Raw genomic sequence first — 17,683 nt, 5'->3', positions numbered from 1 at the left:
ATGAATTTAGACTTAAGCATTAGAGAGGTCTAGGAAGGAATTATATTTATAACTGAAGAACCAGGTGACATATGTTCTAAACCAAAAAGCAGGACTCTGATTTTTCAACGTAGACACAGTTTAGAGATGTTCTTTAACATCACAATACTGAAATTTCCAGGATGTCGCCATGGTTTAAAAGGCTACGGACACAAAACATTTAAAATCATTACTGTTCAAATAAATGGTTGGCTCTGCTACTGAACAAGCTGTACGGCCCTAGGTAATTAACCTCACTTTTCTAGACCTCAACTATCACACATGTTAAATGACGAGGTTGGAAGTCACTGTCTTTATTCGTTTATTTTTTTCTTCATAGTATGTGCAGCACGTGGCTGGCACGGAGTAGGTAGCTCAATAAAGACTGAGAGAATGAATGAATGCACAAATAAATAAATTTAAGCAACTCAAAACATTAAACATTTTTAGCCCTTTTATATCAAGCATCTTCAGCCCAGACTATTTTTTAATATTGTCATTTGACAATCCATATAAAGAGAAACACAAACAATAAACCACTACTTGGGAAATTATTTTAGTAATTAAAGAAATGCAAATTAAAACAATAATAAGATATTTCTTACATATTAATTTAGCAAAGACAAATGCAAGTTATGGAATTAAATCCAGGTAAGTGCACAGAGAAACAAGTAGATTCACAAATTGCTAATGACTGTGCAAGTCAGTAGTCTTTCTGGAGGCTGACTGGCAACTGATCTGAAAAGTCATAGAAATAGTTGGGACTTTTGTGCTGTAATTCTTCTCTGAAAGAACTTAAAACTTATTTAGCCAGTCAGCAAACACTGGGTCTACCATAGGTCATAATTTGGAGAAATAAAAGGAAAAAGACAGTGAGTGCCTTATTAGCTAATGGGTTGACAGAGAATCCTAAAAAAACAAACAAAAAAAAAAAACAAAGATAACATTTTTCAGTGGCACTGCATGGCAGGCCTTTTTTTTTTTTTTTTTTTTTTTTGTGGTGGTGGAGTCTCGCTCCGTTGCCCAGTCTAGAGTACAGTGGTGGCACAATCTCAGCTCAATGAAACCTCCGCCTCCTGGGTTCAAGCAATTCTACTGCCTCAGCTCCCCAAGTAGCTGGGACTAAAGGCACGTGCCACCATGCCCAGCTAATTTTTGTATTTTTAGTAGAGACAGCATTTTGCTTTGTTGGCCAGGTTGGTCTCGAGCTCCTGACCTCAGGTGATCTGCCAACCTCGGTCTCCCAAAGTGCTGGGATTACATGCATGAGCCACCGCGCCCGGCCAACATGGCAGGCTTTGAGGCTTTACTACACTGACAATAGAATTCCTTCCACAATCATGTTATGTAAAAGATACTATTGCACTCTTTTACAGATGAGGAATTGGAGGTTCAGAGAGGCTAAGTAACCAGTACACGATTATATGGCTAACAATTAGCAGAGCTATAATTTAAATCCAAACCTTCTAACTCTCCAAACCATCCATGTAGTTTCTACTACATCCCTCAGCAATAACCACATAATGCAAGGCACAAAAATTGTAACCACTATAAGCAAAAGTCAAAGTGCCAAGAAGGTACTCAATTAGGTGGTGGTGTTTTTTTTTAAATTTCTTAAGCCATTCTTAAAACTCAAGTCATCATTTATTACTTCATATATATTATTCATTCATTTATTCATTCATTCATATGTTCATTCAATAAACATTTATTAAATTATTTATAACATTCCAGGATTTGCAGCAGATGCTGTGGATATGAATATGAACAAAAGCTAGAGCCTGACTCAGAGATCTGCACAGGCAGGGAACAGGAAGAATTTGGCATTGCAATAATAGAAAACTTAAGTCCTGGTTCAATGTTTAACTTGCTTGGGTCCTGGGCAAATCATTTAACCTTTCCCAGGCTCAAGCTTCTGATTAAACTTGGACAATAATAATAACCATCCACAGGACTACTGGTATGATTTACCTGTAATTTGTGGGAAAAAACATGGTTATCCATAAAGCCCTATAAGAAATGGCAACAGCAAGATAAGTATTATGCTATGTGAATGGATTCCATTTTGACCAGGATCCTGCAAGCTGGGCCAGCCTACCAACATCTCCCAGATGAGTGAGCATTAATTTATTGGCAACAGAATGGTTGTTCCATCACTACTCTGAATGAACTACAGGCCACCATTCTTAGAGCTCAATCATCCATTTTTAACTCTCTCTGCCTTTTGTCTAAAATAATCCTGAGGAGCCAAATGGATAATGCATTCCCAGATAAGATTGTTATAAGTCTGTTTTCCCAGGAATTAAATTAAAAAAAAAAAAAGAAAGAAAGAAAGAAAGAAGAAGAAGAAAGAAGAAAAAAAAATCAGGGTTGATAGGTCTTAAAGACCTCATAGAGGACTTTTCAACCAATGCCTGAACTTTCACGGTAACAGTCCAGTCAGTCACTGCTTGAATATCTCCAGCAATTAGAGATTCAGTAACTCCAGAGAGAGCCATCTCATCTCATTCAGAATTAAGAGATGTCATGCAATCCTTACAAGATAAAAAAGGGTGGAGATCTTCCTTGACAAGCAGTTCTCTGAAAAGCCGTATGTCACCCGTCTAAGACACTGGGCAGAGGATGAGATCACCTCAGTGTTATGCTGGGACCAGGGCTGTGAACTTTGCACGTGTCATTTTCTTAGGGGCTGAGTCTCCCCTTATGCAAAATGAGAAGACTGTGTGACTTCTATTCTATCTGTGAGTCATCTCTCATATCGACTGCCTCAACCCTAATTCAGTTTTGCTTTATCATTTGCCTGGGCTGTTGTAGCAGCTCAGACAGCTCCTGCCGTCTCTAGCACCCTCACCTTCAATCCATCTAGCACACTATAGCTGATTATTTTCTTAAGGCACAGATCCAGTCATCTCATTGATGTACTTGATGCTCCTTTCAGAATGCAGTCTCAACTTCTCAGTACAGCAATCAAGGTTTCTCTCAATGTAGACCCTAACCCATCTCCATAGCCTCTCTACTATGCAGTCCACCTTCATGACTCTGATTTTTCAAGGCACCATGCACTTTCTCACCTCCATGTCTCTATCCATGTTATTTCTCCCACTTAAATATCCTCTACCCCACCAAACAAATTCCCAAAATTCCCACTTACCCTTCAATGCCCAATCAAATGACAATCTCTTTATCTGAGTTTCCCCAGGTCCCTAGGGAGTTACCATCCAATTAGAGCCATCAGACTTTTTTTTTTTTTTTCTGACAGACAGAGTCTCACTCTGTAACCCCAGTTAGAATGCAGTGGTATGATCATAGCTCACTGCAGCCTCAAACTCTGGAGCTCAAGGGATCCTCCCACCTCAGCCTCCTGAGCAGCTAGGACTATAGGCATGCACTACCACACTGGCTAATTTTTTTATTTTTATTTTTTTAAAGATAGGATCTTGCTATATTACCCAGGATGGTCTTGAACTCTGGGCATCAAGTGATCCTCCTGCCTCGGCCTCCCAAAGTACTGGGATTAGAATGTGAGCTACTGCACCTAGCCCCTTCAGATATTTTTTGCATATACTTCTACATACTGTCTTGATTATTTATATGACCTCCTGGAAGCAGAGACCACACTGCATTCATGTTTCCATCGTCAAAACCCAGAGTAACATATCACTAATTCTTTCACAGATGCACCTGACACATGATGTCAAATGAATACACAAATGTGTCAAATTTATGGAAAGAATGTTATCTTTAGGGTCCTGTCCAGCTGTCACTACTGGAACCCTAGATATTCTCCAGGTAAAGCTATTAAACTATGATCAAGAAGAGAGACTTCCAGGGTGGCAATGACCACCTACTGGAACACTGACCTATCTTTCACCTCATTCTAAGAAAAGGTGTCACTTACCTGCCTGGCCACGGCAGAGTTTGCCTTTCCCATGAGTCAGGGCACACCCAGCCCTGTGGGTGGCAACTCTTTATTGCACTTCCTGAAAATGATTCGTTTTCATACCAAATAAGACAGAAGCTCCAGGTGCCAACCAAGTTATTTTCTTCCTTGAACTAAACAAGAACTATCTTCAGTGGAAATTCACTAGGAAGTACAAGTGCAGATGACTCTGCATAATGGAAATGAATTTCCACTGTGACCTCTTGGCACAGAGTTTAGTAGAGCATTAGGCTTCCACGGTTACAGCTAGAGATCGTTATCAAGATGGGCCACTGAATGGAAAATAATAGATTCAGGGACCCAGCTAAAGTACACACATGAACAGAGAACCAATCTTATTTCTTAACTCTCAGTAGCCAGAGCAGTTCAGCTGCCTGCTGCATCCTGGTCTAAGCCTTCCCATCCTTCAATGTCTAACTGAAGGCTCAGCACTTCCAACAAGCTCCAGCAATTCACAAGTCCATCAGTCCTTCACACGTGCCTCTCCCACGGCACTCTCTTATATTATAGATATACATTAAGATGATTTTATCAACCCTCATAAATAGTAAGTGCTTACGATCTTGACATATCCTTCAAACAGACTTAAATTCCACTTCTATAAATGTAGTCTATTCAGCAGACTTTTTTTTTTTTTTTGAGACAGACTCTTGCTCTGTTGCCCAGGCTGGAGTGCAGTGGTGCCATCCTGGCTCACTGCAACCTCTGCCTCCTGGGTTCATGCAGTTCTCCTGCCTCAGCCTCCCGAGTAGCTGGGATTACAGGCACCCACCACCACACCCAGCTAATTTTTTTTTTTTTTTTTTGTATATTTAGTAGAGACGAGGTTAAACCATGTTGGCCAGGCTGGTCTCAAACTCCTGAACTCACGTGATCCACCCACCTCAGTCTACCAAAGTGATGGGACTACAGGCATGAGCCACCACACCTGGCCACTCAGCAGACATTTCTTGAGCACCTAGCACCTCCTCTAACAAAAACAGTGGATATTTGTTGAGTCCTTGCCTTATGCCTGGCCTTATGCACATTATTTACACTACCTCACTCAATATTCACCTGTAAGTAGGGTGACCATATAATGTATCCTCCGAATCAGGACCCCTATGAGAGTAAAAAGGAACACTATTGATACCACTGAAGTCCTCTGCAAGTTGACAGTTGTGCTGCTGGGTGGCGGCCTGAGTAAGGGACACTAACAATGGCTTTAGCAGGAAGGGTGCATGCTGGAGGCAGGTCAAAGCATCCTCCTTTAAGGTCAGTGAGCCTGACCTGTCCTGATCCTCATGCTCATCTAGCCCATGAAAGGTTCCCACACAAGTTTCTGAAGAAGACCTGGTTTCACCTTCAACACCAGCTTTCCGTTTGAACTACAGAGGGATCTCCAGCTATGATGCAAAGTCACAACACAAGCAATTACAACAGTAGAAGCAGACCCTCTATGGGTAACAGATACAAACAGTGCAAACAAAACCCAAGAGAAGGTGGAATGGTGGCAGTGGAAGAAGGGACATTGCACAGCCATCCACTGGTGACAAATCAGTGCACAACCTGGAAATGCCCGTGAATGTCTGTGGCACTCATCCCACTTTTGGGGGCACACTATACTCAACCGTGGTGACCTCATTAATAAGAGACCTAAAAATGAATACATGGAGAAACCAAATAGTGCCTGTGACCACCCAGAGAGCACCCTGTATTAAACAGCACAGCGAGGACTTGAACTAGGAGTTGTCTGGGTCTAAATCCCTTGAGCCCCACAAGCAGAGTAAGGTGTCATCACTGTGTGCCAGATGCCCCGCTGGGCATCCAGAATCGGACACATGTACAGACTGCATTACCGTTGACAAAGCACCGTCACAGAAATGCCCCCGATTCTCACAAATGCATTGTGATATATCACAGGGTCTCCATTGAAAGGTAATTTAGGCTCAGGGATGTTCCAGAACTTGTTCAAGATCACAGGGCTTGTGGTTAGCTCAAACACTGGTCTTCGTTTTCCCTACACCAAAAATCACCAGTATTGCCAAAATGATCCAGTGTGGTGAAGCCCAGATCTTTGAACTCCCCGGTCCCAAATCTGATTTTTAGTCTTGCCTTCCAAAGCCTTGAATATAGTCAGCTAATGCTACTAATTAGTACTAGTGAAATAATAATAATACTTCTCACCTGTGTAAAGGGCTTGCAGGGATGTTCACATCAACTACGCTCATTTGCAAAAGTTAAGGAACAAGACAGGAGTTTTGGAGAGGGGGGTTTGATTCTCACTCTGCCACTTAAGGCCCTGCACCCCAGTTAGGAAAGTTTTATAACCCTTGAACTCTTGACCAATATCTACAAGATAAGACTGATCTAGCCAACTTGTCTCTTGCATTATAATTGGGAACAAAGTAATAAAAATGATTATAAAATGCATTTGCTACATTAAAAGTGCTATGAAGGCTATGAAATACTCATGGTTTCTGTGAGATACATTGCGATGGGCAGGCTCAATAGGGGAGGCAAACACAAGAGGATCTACCTTGTAATGGATCTAAAACTATTGCCTAAAAACCTTTAGGCAAGCAAAAGTAAGTAAATATTAATGGAGAACGGTAGAGAGCAGGGGCAGGGAGCTGTCAAAAGCAAGGAACCTTGATGTTAGCATGGAGGCATAGCTTGTTCTCACAAACAAGCATCAGTGGCAGCCATCCATGGCAGTAACATAAATAAATCCCCAGACCACACACACTCAAACTGAACCATCTTAATCTGATTGCTTTCTAAGTAGGAAGCACAAGTTTCAAGCCTAAGACACGATAATCTACAAGTTACATCCCCTCCTAAAATTCTCCAAAGCAGAGAAACTCCTAGTGGAGGGTGGAGTGGGGAAGGAATGTGTGAGGTACAGCAGAAATCGAGAATGAAAAATACCTGGAAACAGGGCTGGCCTAGGATTAAAGGCTGTGACCCAACTTCACCTCAGCTGACAAGGGTGTGATTGAGCAAGTCTGTCCCTTTTCTGGGGCCTAAGTTTCCTCATCTGTATAACAAGGGATCAGCTCACTCTGGCCAAGAAGGCCCCAGTCCATGCTTGGCTGGCAGCTTGCTCCGTCTCCTGTTGACTACAAACTTCGGTGTACATTAAAAAAATTACTTTCCCCAGCCAAGACTGATAAGCTGTCAAACAATTAGAAGGACAAAAGTAGGAATTAAGCTACCTGATATTATTCTAGCAGCAAACAGTTTCTGGAATCCATTTTTCCCTCCCTACTCTGCTGACCTGATACAGGCCCATTTCTCCTGTCCTGGAACACTTCAGCAGCCTTCTAAGCTGGGACTCTGCCTCTGGTCTTAACCTGCCCTCAGTCTGCCACCAGAGCTCTCTGAAATACAGATCCAACAAGGCCCTCCTTTGCTCAAAAAAAATAATAATAAAAGCCTTCCTGCTCCCTCCCACCTCTGCCATCATCTTTAGCTTGGCCCATCAGCCCTTTATCAACTAACCCTCCCTAGCCAGCCCTATCTCTCACAGTGATCTCCAAACACACATTTATATTCCTCAAACACTTTCAGGCCTCAGGCCTGTGCACATACACCAAGGTCCCTATGGCTAGAAAGCGCTTCCACTCCTGTCCACCATGTAAACTCCTATTCACTTCTCAAAACCCAAACAAATGTCTTCTTTTCCATAGGCATTCACCAGTTCTTCTAGATGACTGGTCACTCCTTTCTCCATGTTCCCATTAGCCCTTTGCTCATTACTTTATTAGAGCCTTAGCATCTTCTCTTTCAGTTTCTTTCCTATGATAGAATGAAGACACTGGAAGGCAGAGCCTATCTCAGTTTTCTTTGTAACCAGTATCTAGCATTTCTGCCTGGCATACAGTAATCACTTTGTACATAAGTATTGAACTCAATACATGAAACTGAGTTGTATCTGATCACAGATATGTGTGGGTTGGAAGGGTTAAGGAATCTGGAAATTGCTTCATGGCACAAGGTGGATTTTGATATTGAGCCTAGAATCACAGGTTTACAACAGGCAGAGACAGAGAGGCTGGAAACTCCAGGTAGAGTAAACAGCATAAGAAAAGGCATGGATTAAGAAAACAGAGGGCTGGGCGCAGTGGTTCATTCCTGTAATCCCAGCACTTTGGGAGGCCAAGGCCAGCGGATCACCTGAGGTCAGGAGTTCGAGACTAGCCTGGCAAACATGGTGAAACACCGTCTCCACGAAAATACAAAAATTACCTGGGCGTGGCGGCAGACACCTGTAATCCCAGCTACTTGGGAAGCTGAGGCAGGAGAATCGCTGGAAGCCCTGGGAGGTGGAGGTTGCAGTGAGCTGAGATCACGCCATTGCACTACAGCCTGGGCAACAAGAGTAAAACTCCATCTCAAGGCTGAGCATGGTGGCTCATGCCTGTAATCTCAGCACTTTGGGGGACCAAGGCAGGTGGATCACGAGGTCAGGAGTTCAAGACCAGCCTGGCCAACATGGTGAAACTCCGTCTCTATTAGAAATACAAAAATTAGCCGGCAGTGGTGACAGGCACCTGTAATCCCAGCTACTTGGGAGTCTGAGGCAGGAGAATCACTTGAACCTAGGGGGTGGAAGTTGCAGTAAGCCAAGATTGCGCCACTGCACTCCAGCCTGGGTGACAAAGTGTGACTCCGTCTCGAAACAAACAAACAAACCAAACAAACAAACAAAAAAATACTCCATCTCAAAAGAAAAGAAAACAGAGGAATGTTCAAGACCACCTGTGTGAGGGAAAAATGAAAGAGCAGTTGCAACTGCAATTACCCTTAGCGTAGTTAATCTCACAACCCTCAGCTCTACACTCCCAGTCCCCCAATCTTCACTCTGCTGGGAGGACTGCCCAATGCCACCTGGGCCAGCAACAACCGGCTCAAGGTTCTAGGGCAGTAAAAACAGTCCCGCTCCCCCATGATTGCTATCCTGTGGCTGCAGTGAACTATTTTACTCCCTCTCTTCATCAAGCAAGTATTTCTGGAGTGCCTACCATGTGTCAGGCACTCTTCTGGGCATTGGGAATACAGCCATCAACAAGCAGACATCACTGCAATCCTCAAGCAACTTATTTTAAAGTGGAGAGGAGGCAGACACACAAATATGTAAGATGAAGTGGTGATGCATGCTTATTTGTGTCCATAAACATTGCTCATTCACCAAACAGCTACTGAACATCCTAGGGTCTGTCTCCTCTCACAACACAATAAACAGATTATTAATGCCTTTATCTGTAAGTGGCCAAAATGTAGATGACCCACGTGACTCACGTAGGTGATAGGAAGGATTGGAGGTATTCCCTCAGAGCCCTCAGCCAGAAAGCTTTCCTAGAGAATGCAGAAGCTATATGGTTCGGCACCAGACAACATATAGCACTGTTACAGGAGCCATAAGATCAAAGGTAATGACTGAGTTCAAGACTATCACTTCCCCACTCTGTTACTTTATTACCCTAACTGTCTCTCTACAAGGATAAATCACATCCTTATCATAGCAAGGGACTGGGGAGGGGAGCTCTGTTGAAAGAGGCAGATGATTTGCTAGAGAGGCTTAGTCCTTTCCAGTTAGGTTTGGGGAGAGACGACACCCAAGATAGCATCTTAAGAGAGAAAAAGGGGCTAGAACAGCACCAGTGTGGGACTGAGAAGCCCGTTTGTCCATGTGAATCCTCAATTGTGACCCCACCAGGGCCCCATGAATGTGGGCTGAATTAAATTCCAGGGAAGAACACAGACAAGCAATGTCGATTTGAGCTTTTCATGCATGTGGGCATAGAAAAGAGCGGTGAAGAGGCTATAAAATCAGGCAGAAGTTTGAATGTCTCCTGGTAGTTGTGTAACCTTATTTCACCAAATTCATTTTCTCATCTGCAAAATGAGACTGGTGATCAAAAAACCTACTTTAATGCATCAATATGATAATTACATAACAGGTGGTAAGCATTTGGAAATATTTCAAAATTATATTACTATGAAAAAAGAATGATAGGAAAGTAAACATTTTCTAGCCTCAACTCTGTGGTTTACCTGCTTCCAAACATTAATCCCTACAGCTACCTACAGCTACCTATCGCTACCTATCCACCTACCAATCTCACTGATGTGACCAACATTTAGAATGCACCGGCCTTTTTCTCCAAGCCTCCAGGCAGCCCACAGCAGACTTCCACAACACACTTGAAATCCTTCCACCCTTCCCCTTGCCCTCAGGTTCTCCACCTCATATGCTCCCTCAAGCCAACAGATTTTCACCCAGATACTAGCTTCCTGCATGCAGCAACATGATTATATCTCCCACTGCCTCACCTCTACTAAGTTTCTTCTAGCAAAGCACAGCCCTCCAAAGCCAGATTCCAGGAAAAGTCTCACCCACCAATGAACATACTCAGCTTGGAGCCTGTAATTGCGGCCCAGGGTCAAAGTCCCAGGTTCACTCAGACTAAAAGTGGTACTGTGCCTCCTGCATTGCCATCCAAATAACTACTCCCACAGAGATGACTCTAGAGACCCTGCCCAGCCTTATTCTCCTGTGAATCTCTACAGAACCACTTAATGGCTCCTATCGAGATTAATTTAAACCTTACTTATTAAAAAGTAAAGGCCCTCTTCTTTCTCCATTTTCCATGGTCCTCTTGGTGGCTGGCCTTTCAAAACACAGCCTGGAGAATAAAGCAGCTTCTCCCTGCTTCTGCATCTGCTACTGTCTTGCTAATAGGTCCTTCTCTCACCTGTCCTTCTTCCATCTGGACAACTCTTACTCATTCCTAGAGGTTCAGCTCAGACACCCCCCTCTCTATAATGGCTTCCCTGAGGGTGAGCCTTCTCGGTGAAGAGCAGCCAAAACTTACCCTGTAAAAGCACTTAACACACGGACATGCCCCACTCCACCTTTTTCCCTCCCCCTCACACACATCAGACACTTGTGTGCTCCTCAAAGGCAGGGACCATGCACACCTCATCTTTGTACGCTCAGGGCCTAGCCAGTTTCTGGTTCACCGTAAGCAGGCTCCAACCCCTGGATTTACCATGCTACCTGCCATTTTCTATCTCCCTGTCTTTTTTCTGTTTAATGCAGCAAATATCTGCACTAAGGGGGCTACACAGTTCTCATGAGTTACACTCTGCCCGTGTACAAAATCCCCATCATTCCAGCATCTTCGGCATAGTTCTGAAATCAAATCCAATCTAACTCTTGCCCCATTCCCAATTAACCCAGACTGGCTCCACAGCAGGGTAAAGTCACATGTCATCACCAAGAAGCAAAAGTTCTGGGTTGTAATTTTGAGCACATCTCTAATTAGCTATATGACCTTGGGCAAGGGTTAAAATAAAGGTGAGAGCAGCAGTAGGCCTCATTCTCAGGGGACTTTTGAGATTCAAATGGAATATCTGATTGGAAAGTGTTTTATAAAGCGCAAAGCAATGTACATTCATAAAGGACATGATTAACAATTTTATCAAATTTAAGCCATCAACTATAAGATGTGCCATTACCAACTTAGGATGAAAAACAACTGCACAACTATGGTACATTGTAACAAGACAACCACATTTCAGTGATATTAAAATGTGAAAAAAGTGTTTTAGAATTGATTCGATACAACTTATTTGTCTCAATCAACTACAGGAACCTGCTATAAAATTTTCATATTTGTAAATGGCACATAATAGGTATTCAGTAACCTACGTCAAGTAAATGAACAAGAACCAATTGATAATATTATTTTTCTTGGGGGGGCGTGGCAGGGGAAATAGAGTCTCACTCTGTCACCCAGGCTGGAGTGCAATGGTGCAATCTTGGCTCACTGCAACCTCCTCCTCCCAGGTTCAAGAGATTCTCCTGCCTCAGCCTCCCAAGCAGCTGGTACTACAGGCACATGCCACCACGCCCAGCTAATTTTTGTATTTTTAGTAGAGACGGGGTTTCACGATGTTGGCCAGGCTGGTCTTAAACTCCTGACCTCAGGTGATCCATCTGCCTCGAGCCTCCCAAAGTGCTAGGATTACAGGCTTGAACCATCGCGCCCAGCCAATAATATTCTTAGGCCAAATTATTACCTCTCTCATTGGAATTGGGCAGCAGGAGGCTTCCCAATGCCAGTACCTCCCCTCTAAATCATGTCTCAGCCTGCTCAAAACCCTCAAATGATGACTTTAAGATATATCCAAACTCCTTAGCCTGGCATTTTTAAGGCCCTTTATAACCAAGTTTCCTCTCCAGTCCATCATTTCCTGGAACTGTCTTCACCAGAATGTGTCACTCTAAGAAAGATCCTACTCAAGTCCCAGCCATAGTAATCAGCTCATCAGTTCAGCTTCTCCTCCCTCTGCGTACACTCAAAACCAACTCTAGACCCACGCTGCTTACAGAGAGCCTGCCTCTGGGGGGACTGCCTAACCCTAAGGCCCCAGGCTTTTATCCCTACCATTCAGATTAGGTAATCCCCTCTGGAGCCTACATTCTAGACTATAAAGTTTTGGGTGTTGGGGTTGGGGGCTGCACTGCAGAAATTAAATGCAAAAATACACACTCTCCTTTGTTTGTTGTTGTTGTTGTTTTTTGTTTTTCTGAGAGGGAGTCTCCCTCTGTCTCCCAGGCTAGAGTGCAGTGGTGTGATCTCAACTCACTGCAACCTTCGCCTCCCGGGTTCAAGCGATTCTCCTGCCTCAGCCTCCCAAGTAGCTGGGACTACACGCCCCCACCACCACGCCCAGCTCATTTTTTGTATTTTTAGTAGAGACAGGGTTTTGCCATGTTGCCCAGGCTGGTTTCTAACTCCTGAGCTCAGGCAATCCGCCCGCCTTGGCCTCCCAAAGTGCTGGGATTACAGGCGTGAGCCACCGTGCCTGGCCCACATACTTTTTCCTTTAACTGCCCCCTGGTGCTGGCAGGAGCTGTGCAGGCAGAAAAACTGGTGACGAAGTGGAGAAAACCCTATTGGGTGTCCTAGTCCCCCACTGTCCACCATTATTGACCACAGGCTCTAGGTCTAGCACCCACCTTTGTGGACCTTTACCTATTCTTCTATCTATAAGAGTTGAGGAAGGGGGAGGATGGAAGAGGGAGCTAGATGCTTTCTAAAGGTGCCTATCCACACTCTCCCTTCCTTCACTTTAGGCTTTCTTAAAATGCACGTGTGCAGGGAAAGGTAAGCCATTAAGTCATTAACACCTTAGTGACAGTGAATTTTACAGGAGAGGCAAGACATTTAGAAAAAGGGGAAGGAATGGAAAGAGAAAGGGGACTGGAAACACAGTTAAGTGAGTTTGGTACTAGCAAAAGCCCCAGAGAAGACCCTGAGTTCTCGCTAGTTTTTTCGTGTTGGGGGAGGGAAAGCAGTGGATCCCTTCTAAGAGAAGGGAAGCCAGAGAGATTTTTCAGTTCTCCTACGACTCCGAGGTTCCAAAGACTCTGCCCTCTCCAAGCACCCAGGCACAATTCCACTGATTAGCTCATCTCGTATCACAACCTCCCCCATCCCCAACCCCTTGCCTCCAACTAAAGAATATTTATGCTTTCATCTCCATTTCCCACACTACTTAATCTTCTCTGGCCCACCGTTCCCTCGAAGAGATGTCTTCCTGCAAGCCGCTAGCTGGCTTCAGGAAACTCCTCAACCTTCAAAAACCCCATTCAGTTCAGGACTCTCCAAAAGGCCGTCCCAGGGACCAGAAAATCAAACCCCTTGCCTGCAACTTCCTTTAATTTTGTCCATGCCTTTGTTCCCGCACTTAGCATTTTCTACCTTAGGCCAGGTTTGACTCCTAGGTTCAACTGAGTTCCTTGAGGGCAACGTCCAAGACACCAAGCACAGTGTCTGCCACACACAGGGTGCTAGAGAAATGCTTAGAGAAAGGGAACTGAAGTCCGGAGCCAACTATTTGAATTATGGTTTGGCCTCTAGTAAATAACTTCCGGTCGCCCCTCCTTCTCTCTGGGCCTCAGCTGCCCCAACTGTAAAATGGGAGGACTTGGAGGACTGGGTCTAGGCCCTTTCCGCTGTGACAACCGTGATTCCGCGAAAGCTCTAAGCGGATGGGCGTGGCCCCGCCCCCTGAGCGCCCAGAAAAGTCCGGGCAGGGGGCGCGCAAGCCTCCAACCCCGCCTAGCCTGGGGTCGACGCTTTCGGAAAAACTCTGGGTCCCCCTCCCCCATGGCGTGCACCCCGTGATTGGGCCGCGGCCGGCACTTCCGCACAGCGGGCCAGGCCAGAGCAGGGCGCGCGCCCCGCGCTCCTGCCACCCCGGAGGCGCTTGCGCCGGGGGAGGGCTGGGGGTTCCCGAGGCGCCGGCGGGCGGAGGGTGAGGGGAAGGAAGGATTTGCAACAATACCTCAGGGAGGAGGCAGCCGGGGCAGCGGCGGTGGCGGTGGCGGCGGCGGCGGCGGCGGCGGCGGCGGCTGGAGGCGGAGGCAAAGGCAGAGGAGGAGGTGCCCGGGCACTCCCCCTCCCATTGTCCCCAGCCCCGGACAGGCCCGGCCCCGCGTCCCACACTGGCCTCCTCGAGCGCGCCGCCCGCGCCCAGCGCCCCGCGCCGCGCGTCCCGCGCCCCGGGCCGTGCAGCCAGCCCTTACCTTGCAGCGCCCGGCTGTTCCCCGGTCGCTAAAGCTACTTATCCCGGGAAAGCTCGCGCGGGACCCGGGAACGAACCCACAGACAAAAAGTGAAACTTCGGCAGGGCTGGAGCGGCTGCTGGTTGGTGCCTTTCCCCCTCCTTCCTCCCCACCGTCCCCACCCCCTCCCCTTGGTCTCCCGTGCGGTGCCCTGAGCGCTGGAGGCTGACGTCAGGGGCCTGAATTCCTGACTTTGCCTGCACGCATTTGTCCATGTAAGGTATGGGAAGGCGTGTGCCCGCGGAGCCGCAGCGCAGAGCTCGCCTGGCGGGGGAGGGGAAACCCGCAGCCGGCAGTGGCTTTGCCAAAAGGTGGGCGCACTGAGGGCATTGCATTTCCTGGGAGGAAGAGGAGGAGACGCGGGAATGCAGGGAGCTTGCAAAGGAGGAAGGGAAAGAGGGAGATGTGGAGACTTTGCCCCTGCTAGAGGAAGAGGAAGGAGACGTAGGAGGAAGCGGCCGCGTCAGGGGGCTCCTGGAAGATGGAAAAGCGTGCGTCTACTATTAAGGCGTCAAATTAGGGCACTGAGCTTGAATGGAAGAGCTCCAGCCATGAAAACCCCTTCCAAGATTGTCCCCGTGAGCCCCGCCCTGGATTCCCAGCAAGACTCAAAACTTACAAGGTGTCAGAGCTGGCAAAAACCAACTTCCAACCCGTCCGCTTGGCACGTGAGGAAACTGAAGCTCTCGGAAGAGAAACGACTTGTACAGGGTCGTCACTCAACAGATCGAGGAGCGGGCCCAGGCGCTCTGCCTCCCACTTGGGTTCCCGCCTCCAGCAAGGGCCCTGGCTCCCTTTTAGCCCTGAGCCTTGAAGCAGGTTAGATGTCCGCGGGCTGCGCGGACCACCCAGTGATTTCTACCGCTCTTGGCTCAGAGCCAGTTCCTGGAAGGTCGTGGTTGACAGTGAGCCCTGAATATCAATAACAATCAGTTGCTTCAGGGCAACTTCCTCTGTCCTGTGCTCAAATAAATGAATCCCTGGAGTTTAACGTTTACTTCTGAGCCCCGCCCAGAAAGCTTGCTCTGTGCTTATAGCTTCAAAAAAAGTCTGCAAACGAGATGAACTGGTTTGAATACAGACAAGCCTGTCATTGGAAGTTTTGAGTTGGATTTTCCTTTCCCCTCTGACATCTGTAAGGGTGAACGGCGATGAGAACTAGCACTTACTGTGTTAGGGGATTATGACGTGCAGCAGCCATGGCCTGGAAAGCACTCCATACCCTGAGACTTCCTTTCCTTGCACTTCTCTCCTATTAATATCTAAAATAATCCCTCACGTTAGCACATAATGAAAGCAGTCTCTCACCCGGCTATTGCATCTTCAGGTGAGTTAGATAGGACAAAGCGTAGTCCCGCCTTTACACTTCAGGCAAAAACTTAAGAAACTTTACTCGCCCGACACAAAATAACTGACTGACCAAGCACCTGTCTTCCCCTCCTCCCATCCAGGTCTCTTGGCTAATCCCTTGATCTTTCCATACCTGGCCCTGATCTCTAGCAGGACCTAATTCCATTCATAACTGTTGAGAGTACACCATGAGATTCATAAAAACTCCAAAAACTGGTTCTTCTGAGGATGGATTTTAGTGGGATTCTTTTGACCAGGAATTAAGGAAATAATGTAAAAACACATGTTATTGGATTTATTAAGCACCTTCCTTGTGCTTAATAAGTGTTTGAATTCAGACATTTCAGGGGTAGGACTACTTAACCTCTGTGTTCCTCTCAACTATCTAATGTACACATACAAAAATATGAACATGGCTAGGCGCGGTGGCTTACACCTGTGATCCCAGCACTTTGGGACGCCAAGGCGGGCAAATCACCTGAGGTCAGGAGCTCAAGCCAGCCTGGCCAACATGGCAAAACCCCGTCCCTACTAAAAATACAAAAAATTAGCTGGGCGTGGTGGTGAGCACCTATAATCCCAGGTATTCCGGAAGCTGAGGCAGGAGAATTGCTTGAACCCGGGAGGCAAAGGTTTTAGTGAGCCGAGATTGTGCCACTGCACTCCAGCCTGGGGGACAGAGCAAGACTCTTGTCAAAAAAAAAATATATATATATGCATATATATGTGTATATATAGTATACATATACACACATATATGTATATATAGTATACATATATACACATATATATGTATATATAGTATATGTATATAGTATACATATATAATATGTATATATAGTATATTTATACATAATATGTATATATATTATGTATAGTATACATATATACACATATATATGTATATATAGTATATGTATATAGTATACATATATAATATGTATATATAGTATATTTATACATAATATGTATATATATTATGTATAGTATACATATATACATATTATATATAGCATACATATATACATAATATGTATATATAGTATACATATATATACTGCCTTCGTATATATTTATATGTATATACACATATATGTGTATGTATATACACACACATATACACACATATGTGTATATGTATACCTTACAGTAACAGAGAGGTAAGGTCGAGAATAACCACCCATTCCACAGAATAATAAAGAATTTATTGCTTTGCAACTAACATAGTTTGAAATAGGAGATACGGGCTCTTGATGAGATTTTTTTCTGGGGTTTTGAAAAGGTCAGATCTCTATCAAAACACAATCTACTCACTCAAACATTTCAGCATACTCACATTCTGAGTACTACTGTTTAGTATGAAAAGAATTCCAGTGTTACATGAAGTAAAAATGGATTATCTCAATCCTCATGGAATATAATGGGACTTGACCAGCATTTCCTTTTTCTTTTCCTTCAGCAACCCACTTATAAAGAATAACAGGGTCCTAATGAGGATTAAGATTTAATAAGGTATAATTAGAGTTGTTCATTTCTTCCATCGTATACATTATGAGAGTTCTATGCTGGATCCAGAAATGCTACTAATTATGTTGAAACTGTTGTATGGGTGTGTTGGGGAAGATCACTATGTTTCTCCTCTTGAAATGTTTATGAATTGCTCAGGTGAGCATGGTGAGCATGGTGTTAGCATGAACATCATATAAAGTTAACTACAAAAGGTAATTTTGACTCATGAGGAACTTCCCAGG

General features: G+C 45.0%; 1 protein-coding gene across 6 annotated transcripts in view; it reads right to left on the bottom strand.

Moving 5' to 3' along the window:
* LPP (LIM domain containing preferred translocation partner in lipoma) overlaps window positions 1-14,671 on the bottom strand; it is a 721,973-nt gene extending 707,302 nt beyond the window's left edge. For 2 of the 6 annotated variants that reach the window (XM_063620512.1, XM_063620510.1), the window contains exon 1: window positions 14,544-14,635. The gene's annotated coding sequence lies outside the window, so the exon portion shown is untranslated. Of the gene's footprint in view, window positions 1-13,716; window positions 13,829-14,302; window positions 14,383-14,543 lie in introns of those variants that run through there. The other 4 variants (XM_063620511.1, XM_063620509.1, XM_063620514.1 and 1 more) reach the window with 4 other exon arrangements.
* Between the last annotated feature and the right edge of the window lie 3,012 nt (window positions 14,672-17,683).

The sequence above is a fragment of the Symphalangus syndactylus genome, chromosome 17, assembly GCF_028878055.3.
Source record: "Symphalangus syndactylus isolate Jambi chromosome 17, NHGRI_mSymSyn1-v2.1_pri, whole genome shotgun sequence".
Taxonomy (NCBI): Eukaryota; Metazoa; Chordata; class Mammalia; order Primates; family Hylobatidae; genus Symphalangus; species Symphalangus syndactylus.
The sequence above is the reverse complement of the archived record's forward strand: the minus strand, read 5'-3'. Positions and strand labels throughout refer to the sequence as shown.